Source organism: Phyllobates terribilis, unplaced genomic scaffold, assembly GCF_046119375.1.
Source record: "Phyllobates terribilis strain yellow unplaced genomic scaffold, ASM4611937v1 Scaffold_1__5_contigs__length_1240528914, whole genome shotgun sequence".
Classification (NCBI taxonomy): domain Eukaryota; kingdom Metazoa; phylum Chordata; class Amphibia; order Anura; family Dendrobatidae; genus Phyllobates; species Phyllobates terribilis.
In genome coordinates this window covers 414,539,847-414,549,912 of record NW_027362761.1, presented here as the reverse complement: position 1 = coordinate 414,549,912, position 10,066 = coordinate 414,539,847, and the positions used below count along the sequence as shown (strand labels likewise).

At 44.2% G+C, this 10,066-nt stretch overlaps 1 long non-coding RNA gene across 1 annotated transcript; it reads right to left on the bottom strand.

Moving 5' to 3' along the window:
* Nucleotides 1–556: 556 nt before the first annotated feature.
* Nucleotides 557–8,399, bottom strand: LOC141167568 (uncharacterized). The gene is made up of 4 exons (XR_012251425.1): nucleotides 8,303–8,399; nucleotides 6,894–7,036; nucleotides 1,451–1,531; nucleotides 557–1,311 (listed from the first exon to the last, which is right to left on the bottom strand). It is a non-coding gene; the product is annotated as an uncharacterized lncRNA (long non-coding RNA).
* Nucleotides 8,400–10,066: the final 1,667 nt, after the last annotated feature.

The following is a 10,066-nucleotide window of genomic DNA, read 5'->3' as shown; positions in this document are numbered from 1 at the left end:
GAGACCCGCACTGCTGGTGTGTATCTGATCAAGAAGTCAGAATCAGGCAAAACTATTAGTAGTGCAGTTTATTCTCTATGTGTTTTTAAGTTTTATAAGTTCAACTTCTTTTTCAGGAGAACCACAGAAGTGCAACCGCACTACTAATACTTTTGTCTGATTGTGACTCTTAAGATTTTATGTAGCTGGGAGGTGGGAGGAGCTAGAAGCAGAGCTCCTCCCCTGTCCCATCTACATAAATTCTTATGAGTAACAACTGCCATCTCCTATCTCAGTAATGTATTTGTAGGGGATTGGTGGGAGAAGAAGATGCCGAGGCAGCAAGGGTGTTGTTAGGCTGTTTATATTTGCATGTTCATGTTATTTCTTTGATAAAACGAGTGTTTGCTGTGTGAAATCCCTATGGCCATTATTGTATGCCGGTTCTCCTATAGGCTCTGCCTAAGGCTGTCCCTGGGTTGTGTGAGGTCTGCCCAGAGAGGGAACCCTACAATAGATAGGAATTTAGTTACACTACACTGCTTAGACATTTGAAAGTTAATTCAGGGGTTGCATCATCAATTGGGAGGAGTTTAATATAGTTTTACAGAAAACAATTCCAGGTTGCAAACAGTAGTGAGGAGCAGTAGTCAGAGAGTGACTTAGGCAGTGAGACTGCCGTTAGGGAAAGTCTATGGCAGGCCACTCCAGTTCTGGGTTCACGACCCGAATACACAGGACCGGTGTAGGTCCTGTTCCTTAACAGAGAGAGAGACTGAGTGTGGAGGAAGACTGAGCAGACAGGAAAACAGACTCCATCAGTAGCTACAGCAGTGAAGAAGTGTTTTAATGGTGCAAGTTTTCAGAGCAGAATGAGGGCACGCTTGATACTCAATCTGGGCACCAGCACAATCTTATGCTCATAGCCTGTTAGAGATGCTCAAGGCAAGGCCTCTATATCCCTAGAGGGGAGAATCTCAGCTGGGTTGCAGAAGAAGTGGATGATGTTGGGTCTCAGGACAGGAAAAGAACGAACACTGGAAAGGCACACTACCAAGGGTACTTCACTAACTAAAGAACTTGTCTTGATCTGTATACTGCAGCCGTGTATGGAAGACTTGCACAGTAAAAGTGATTCTGTTAACCCGGATCTACGATCTCCTGTTTTATTTGAAGGCGGTTACGGTCCCATGGATGGTGTAACAGTGAGTACAGAATACAGAGTGCAGACACTTGGCAAAGAGAAAAGAGTTTCGGCACACAGCGTGATGGTAATGGCCTCATGTGCTCCCCTTTACATATTGATCCATCTTCACTGAATACTGATTTTACCTGTGAATAGAGAAAATTAAAATTGGATGTCCAGTCCTGGCGGCGAAAAAAGCAGATTTCTCTGATAAAATATATTGCAAAGTTGATCATTATCGCAAGTATTATTGATTTATGGAATAAAGCTCAAAAAGATGGTTACCTTTTAAGTACTGAGAACTATTGTTGGCACTGGCTGTAGAATTCTGTGGATGGCATTGGCTGGTAAGTTTTGCAGGAGGTCCTGTAAAGGGACAAATGGTGACATCCTATTACAGTACTAAGTTCAAATTCAGTGACTCTTTAGAACAACCCATTCTTTCACAAATGTTAGTAAGAGCTGACTGCATGGATGGGGTTGAATGTTTTACATCTATGGAAATGAGTCTGAATGAAAAACCTGAATACAATGATTCAGGTGACTCAGTGGTTAGCACTGCAGCCATGCAGTCCTGGGATCCTGGGTTCAAATCCCAGCAAGGACAACATCTGCAAGGAGTTTGTATGTTCTCCCTGTGTTTGCCTGGGTTTCCTCCGGGTTCTCTGGTTTCCTCCCACACTCCAAAGACATACTGATAGGGAATTTAGATTGTGAGCCCCAATGGGGACAGCCATGATAATGTCGGTAAAGCGCTGTGGAATTAATGGCGCTATATAAGTGAGTAAAATAAAAATAAAATGATGAAAAGCCATCCTAATACTTTTGCCCATATAATTTATAATTAATAGGCATGCGAAAACAATCCAGCCATCTGACAAACGTGCATCTTGCTCATTTGTCTGATGATTGGTGACATGTATAAAGGGGTAAGTGTTCGGAAACAAACATTTTTATGAACGCTCACTTGGCCGATTATATTTATTAGCTCATATGTAAGGGTGTTAAGGGTACTTTTACATGGGCAGATAAATTGTTCACTCACATTATTGCATACATACTGTATGTTACAATAATCATTATTTCTTTCAAAATTCAATCATTCATCCCATTGTGTGTATCCTAATATAGGTTCTATTACACGTGACAGATATACCTTAAACATAAAGGAATGTGCTGATGACAAACACTGAGTCCAGTCGCTTTTGCCCTTAGATGCCCTTTAAAAGTTATAAAGTTTTTTTTACAAACCTGTGTATTAGCAGAAGTTAGAAAAACAAAAAGTAGGTCAAATACTGGATTTATTGACTTACAGTAATTAAATTTGGGCTTTCTGGGCAGATTCTTTGAAGAGCGGAGATTGCATCAGATGGTACTGGTACTTCACCTTACAGCCACACCATGCGGTCTCTAACTTTTGAAGTTCCGTGGTTGCGTATTTGAAAACTGACATGACATCTTTGAAGCTTCTCTGTTACATCCTTCAAGCAAAGGGCTTGCACACTTGTAGCCTGAAGGTTAAGTCTTTGAAGCTGAGTTCTGCAATATTTAATGCCTCGGGTGGCACTTTGAAAACAAAGCTTCACCTTATAAACCGGAGTATGATGTTTAGAACTTTACAGCGGTAACAAAACTTCTGCAATTGCTCTGGCTACTATGAATAATTTGCCATAAATGTGGCCTCTATAGATCCAATATTATCTGTAATCTGTGTAAATATTAATGGTAAAAACTGACCAGAAAATACAATATGTGTCTGTAAAATGAAAAGAATCATGCAGATCAAGTGAACTTCATACAATTAATCATTCTGTACTGTTTCTGAAAAAGATTTCTACACTTAGTGCAAGGTTAGATTAAGTCAAAGGTGAAACTGTATCCTTGAAAGTGTAACTAACAATGTTTTAATAAATGATTAGTATACATGAAAATGAGCAACTTTCAATTGTGACTTAATAGAGAAAATACACTTCTTTTTCCTGCTGAATTGTTCATTAGTTACATAGGTTGAAAAAAGATTTAGGTCCACAAAGTTCAGCCTGTTTCCACCAATTATACATTTTTTGTCACTAAATTAACTATAACTCACAATGTTATGTGTATTTTCTGAAATCCGTTATAGTGTCTGTCATCACTACCTCTTGTGGTCGGGCATTCCACAGTCCAACTGCTTTTACTGTAAAGAACCCTTTCCTGTTTAGGTGTCGGAATCGCCTTTCTTCCACCTGTAATGAGTGCCCCCTGGTCCTTAGTATGGTCTTTGGAAGGAATAAGTCATGTGCCAGTACTTTGTACTGACCACACATATATTTATACATGTAAATGAGATCCCCTCTGAGACGTCTATTTTCTAATCTAAACAAGCTCAACTTTTCCAATCTTTCATCATATGAGAGGCCTTCCATCCCTTGTAATAATCTAGTAGCCTGCCTTTGAACTGACTCTAACTTGTGAATATCCTTTTTAAAATGTAGAGCCCAAAACTGGATCCCATGTTTTAGATGTGGCCTCACCAGTGATTTATAGAGGGGTAACAATTTTATCTCTCTTTTTATACACCCTAAAATCTTGTTTGCTTTTGTGGCTGCTGCTTGACATTGAGTACTGCTGCTCAGCTTACTTGTAACCAGAATACCCAAGTCCTTCTCCTGTTCTCTAGTCCCGACTATAATCCCATTTAAAGAGAACTTGTCACCACAAAAAACACTATTAACCTGCCGGTATGGGGTTATTCTGCAGGTTAACCTGCCCGGCACACGCACTTAGCCGAACGCTGCGGGGAGACACTGAACTTTATTCCCCCTGCAGTATTCCTGTTTCAGTCATCGGGGTGGAGCTGGCACGGGTTCAGTCACCACTCTGAGTATACAGAGCAGCAGCTGTAACAGCGCCCCCAGCCCTGACTGGCACTAGCGCTACATTAGGATCGGCTGTCAGTCAGTGCCGGGGATGCGGTTACAGCCACCGCTCTGTATATGCAAAGTGATGACTGAACCAGCACTAATGCCGCCCCCGTGACTGAAACCCGAATACTGCTGGTGGGAATAAAGTTCCCTTTCTCGCCGCAGCGTTTGGCTAAGTGCGGGCACAGGGCAGGTTAGTAATGCTATTAACATGCAGATTAACCCCATATCTTTAATAGAGTTTTTTTCTGGTTAAAGGTTCCCAGTAATGTATATACAGAATAGGATTACTTCATCTTAGGTGCATTACTCTAAGTTTATCAACATTAAATCTCATTTGCCAATCCAGACATCTTATCCAGATTGTTTTGCATTATTGTAATGTCAAGATCAGATTTTAATATCCTACATAGTTTGGTGTCATCAGCAATGACTGACACCTTACTCTCGTTCCCATCCACAAGGTCATTAATAAAGAGGTTAAAAAGAATCGGTCCAAGCACAGATCTCTGCGGCACATCACTGCTGACTATATACCATTTAGAGAACGTACCATTTATGACGACTCTTTGTTTCCTGTCTTTTCGCCAATTCTTACCCATCTGCAGAGGCGTACGGTCCATAGTGGCAGACCACGCTGTCGCTACTGGGCTTGTGAGACAGGGGGCCCGTGAAACTGGAGGGCCCGATGCTCAAAATATATACTGTATATACAGTACAGACCAAAAGTTTGGACACACCTTCTCATTCAAAGATTTTTCTGTATTTTCATGACTATGAAAATTGTACATTCACACTGAAGGCATCAAAACTATGAATTAACACATGTGGAATTATATACTTAACAAAAAAGTGTGAAACAACTGAAAATATGTCTTATATTCTAGGTTCTTCAAAGTAGCCACCTTTTGCTTTGATGACTGCTTTGCACACTCTTGGCATTCTCTTGATGAGCTTCAAGAGGTAGTCATCGGAAATGGTTTTCACTTCACAGGTGTGCCCAGTCAGGTTTAATAAGTGGGATTTCTTGCCTTATAAATGGGGTTGGGACCATCAGTTGTGTTGTGCAGAAGTCTGGATTCAGACTGAATACCTAGCCTTTACTAGCGATTAAAATGGGGGACCCCCAAAAAAATGACGTGGGGTCCCCCCTATTTTAATAGCTAGCAAAGGCTAGGCAGACAGCTGGGGGCTGATATTAATAGCCCAGGAAGGGTGCCATGAATATTGGCCCCCTCCCAGGCTAGAAACACCAGCCGTCAGCCGCCCCAGAAATGGCTCATCCATAGGTGTTCGACGAACAGTTCCACGAACATCCCGGTGTTCGACGAACCGAACCCGAACACTACGGGGGTGGCTCAACACTACTTATAGGTGAATAAATACATTTAATGATGTCTATGGGGCGGCTGTTTGTTGTATTTCCTCTGGAGAATCTGTCCCTGTCCTGTACCCACCTGTGATATAGAGTACTGCCAAAAGTAAACCTGACAGTTGTTACATACTGCTCCATCCACAGGCAGCAAGTATCAGGCACCGGTGGATGATCTCTGCCAGGAATGTTTTACTCTGAAGCGTGGTGGAGTTTCAGATAAAACTTTAAAAACCACCGTGGAACAAGCTGCATGGTGGACTAGGACAGACGTGACCCGGTGGTTTCTCCGACCCGGTGGCTTCTCCTACCCGCTGCCAGTGACTGACAGGTCTCTCTCTAATCATGCATGCAGTAATACTGTAGACTTGTCAGTCACTGGCAGCGGGTGGGGAGAAGCTGCCGTGTCACATCTGTCCAATTTATCCACTGCCTGGCTCAGTCCCTGGAATGCTGCAGTGTTTCAGAGTCACACATACCTGGCTGAGATCATACAGCAAGTGCCTCATACTTGCTGCCCATAGATGATCGGCAGAGGTGTATCCAGGTCTTCTAGCACCCGGGGCAAGAATTCAGTTTGGCGCCCCCTGCCCAGCACATATGCGATTTTCACACTAAGGCCACGGCCCCACTATCAGTATTTGGTCAGTATTTTTTCTCAGGAGTGGGAGCCAAAACCAGGAGTGGGTGATAAATGCAGAATTGATGACTTGTTTCTATTATACCTTTTCTCTGATTGTTCCTCACCTGGTTTTGGCTCCAATTCCTGAGAAAAAATACTGACCGAATACTGATAGTTGGGTCGTGGCCTTAGTCACATGCTGACAAGCTGCTCTTTCTAATTCTCTCTGAGAGAAGCAGAAAGAAAAGCTCTTTGTCACATGACGGTAAGTATGAAAATCGCATATAAGTGAAGTGGCCGTGTGATGACTGATGGAACCTGTAAGCAGAGCCGAATCCTGACAGTGAGGATATTACACCTGTCAGGATTGGCTGCTACAGGACTTCATTTTATAATTAAAGGGCTTTTGCAGGTTTGAGATGAAAGTCTGCAGTCACTCTCTGTGACTGCAGGCTTCTGAATTCTCACAGTGCATGCACTGTGCACTTTCAGGATTCTCCCTTGCCGTGGCAAGAGTGGACAGTCATATGAGCACAATTATGAGATTTGTATACTTCTGGCCACATTCCTACTAGACGTGTCCGGCCTTGCTCAATTCATTTTCATTGAGTGAGGCCACACATGTCTAGTCAGCATGTGAATGCATGTATGTAAATTGCTGGCACCAGAGAATCCTGAAAGCGTGCAGTGCGCACTGAGAGAATTCAGAAGTCTTCAGTCTCATAAAGTAACTGCAGACTCATCACAAACGTGGACAACACATATAATGCTCTTAACATAAATAAAAATATAAAAATGTCAGCATCACAAAAAACATTTACATCCAGGTACCTTATAGATGACGTTGTCTTCGGAGTCGTTCTTTTTCTTTTCTTCCTCTTGTCCAGACGCCATGATGACTTTTTGCATCCACAGCCCAGCTCTGCAGACTTCCATCTTCTCCGGTCTTTTGCAGCACATCCCCACACAATACCCTTAAAGATAGCAGTGTCATTACAATGCTCCTGAATAAAAATATCTGTCCTACTCTGAGCCCCTGAATAAATAATTGCCCCTCACTATATTCTCTGCACAAAATATGACCCCCACACTGTCCCTCTTATAGTACATGACCTTCACACTACCCTCTCCTTTCCATACTGGGACCCCTCTTCACACTTCTCACACTGTGTCCCGACTATAGGGCCCAGCCTCTCTACTGTGCCCCCTCATCACATCTCCTCCCCCTTAGCATACTGTCCCCTCCTGGCTGTGACCATACACTGTCCCCCCATGCTACCCCCCACCCACTACTCAGTCTCTATTCTGTGCCCACTCACACTTTTCTTCCCCTATACTGTCTCCTCACATTATTCCCCTCAATAGTTTCCTTACACGTTTCCCAATACCTCCTCATATTTCCTCCTCACACATCCCCCAACTTCCGATACTGTGTGCGCACACATCCCATCACCCCCCTCCACATACTGTGTCCGCACACATCCCATCACCCTTGCTCCCCATACTGTGTCCACACACATCCCTTCACCCCCGCTCCCCATACTGTGTCTGCACACATCCCATCACCCCCGCTCCCCATACTGAGTCCGCACACATCCCATCACCCTTGCTCCCCATACTGTGTCTACACACATTTTTCCCCTTGCTCCTCACAATGTGTTTGTACCCACCTCCAACTCGCTCCGCACAGATTAAATCTCCCTACACACAGAAAAAATCTCCCCCAACCACACAAAATAAATCCCCCCTTCCACACTGAATAACCCCCCACACTGAATAACCCCCCCACACTGAATAAACCCCCCCACACTGAATAAACCCCCCCACACTGAATAAATCCCCCCTTCCACACTGCATAAACCCCACTGAATAAATCCCCCCTCCACACTGAATAACCCCCCCACTGAATAAATCCTCCCTCCACACTGAATAAACATCCCACTGAATAAATGCCCCCTCCACACTGAATAAACATCCCACTGAATAAATGCTCCCTCCACACTGAATAAACCCCCCACTGAATAAATCCCCCCTCCACACTGAATAAACATCCCACTGAATAAATGCTCCCTCCACACTGAATAAACCCCCCACTGAATAAATCCCCCCTCCTAAATCCCCCTTCCATATTGAATACCCCCCCACTGAATATATCCCCCTTCACGCTGAATAACCCCCCACCCCACACATCCATGCTGAATCTTCGGTGTCTTCAGCTCCATAGCTACAGGAGCACTTACCACCGAGGCTCTGCTCTCTGTCTTCTGGGCGCCGGCAAGTGACATCAGCAGCTTGATCACATGACTTGATCACGCTGCTGATGTCACTCTAAGCCGACAGACAGAGCTTCAATTGTACTTGTGTCTGCAAGACGCAAGTTCAATTGAACGCTGAGAGCCGGCATGACGCAGCTTCTCCGAGTGGTCTGTCAGCTTGACAGCCCTCTCAGAGAATGGCCGAATCCCAGTCCGGGGGAGGCAGAATGCAGCTGCCGGGGGGGGGACACCTCAGAACGCCGCAGTAGGCGGCCTGACAGCGCCCCCCTGCTGGCTGCGCCAGGGGCACATGTGCACATACGCCTCTGATGATTGGTATCAGCTGTCAGGTTCCCTTTAAAGGACTTTTCCAAAATAATGAAATCGCTGCACACCATCAGTAATACATGTACATTAAAAAGATTATCTGGTGAAAGGTTTTCATGGGGGGTTAGATCTTGTAAAAATGAAAACAACAAAATTAATCATACTCACTTGCACTCACCCTCGTGGATACAGTGCAGACTGATCTGTGATCTTCACCGGCAGCATTAATGTCACCATTCTGCCAGACACAGGGTCACTGCAGCTTGTGATAGGCTGCAGCGGTCAGGTAACTTGAACTCCAGAAGTCGTGTGTCTGGTATCTGGTAGAACGGTGACATAATGTTGGCATGCAGACCATAGGGCGACCTGCACTGAGTCCAGGAGGGTAATAGCAGGTGAGTAAGATTTATTTTGTTAATTTTACAGAATCTGGCCTCCAGGTAATGAGCACATTTTGCCTGGACAACCCCTTTAATAAACTTATAGATACTCATCTTCCTAACTCCTGGCAGCTTTAGTGTCCCTGATTCTTCTGTTTACAATGGCTGCAGACGTCTCAGCCCAGATTTCACATGTGACGTCTCCAGCCAATCAATTCATGGTCTTGATCCGTATACCACTGGCTTCATGGTCTTGAGCCATATACCACTGACAAGCTGCAAAAGACACTAAGGGTGTGTGCCCACGATGCGTTTTTCAAGCGTTTTTGCTGCGGAATTTGCGCAGTATAAACACTTGGGAAACGCTTGGTAATCCGTCCCCCATGGTCCCCAATGATATTCCGCAAGTTCAATGCCCATGCTGCGGAATTTTCCGCAGCGTTTTTGATGTGCGGAAAAATCCGCAGCATGCCCATTATTTGTGCGTTTACGCATGCGGCATTGCCTTCTCAATGCATTAGAAAAACACATGGCAATTCCGCTTGTCCAAAATGCTTCAAAAATGCGCGAAAAACGCGTGTGAATTTCCGCACGCGTTTTTCCGGGCAAAAACATGCAGAAATAAAGCGGAAATTTTCCGCTTCATTTCTGCATCGTGGGCACATAACCTTAGGGTATCCAGCTTGTGCCACCTGCAGCCCATGTAAATAGAAGCATCAGAGACATGGCACTGGAGATCAGCAAACTATAACGGTGAGTATATATTGCTGCCTGTGTGCATCACTTTCATTATTTTGGACAACCCCATTATAGTTTTTTCTATACTTTTAGGGCTATAAGACACAATTTTTAGCAAGAAAAAAATCTTGTTTAAAAGTGTGCGCCTTTTAGTTTCTATTCATGGAGGCACAGCATTGCCATCCACCCTGTTTATTTCCTTAATGACTGGGCAGAGAGCCGATGAAGTATTCTGCCTGATTATTTAGGCCACGTGCACATGTTGAATATACGGTAGCTTTTTACCTTAGTGTTTGTAAGCCAA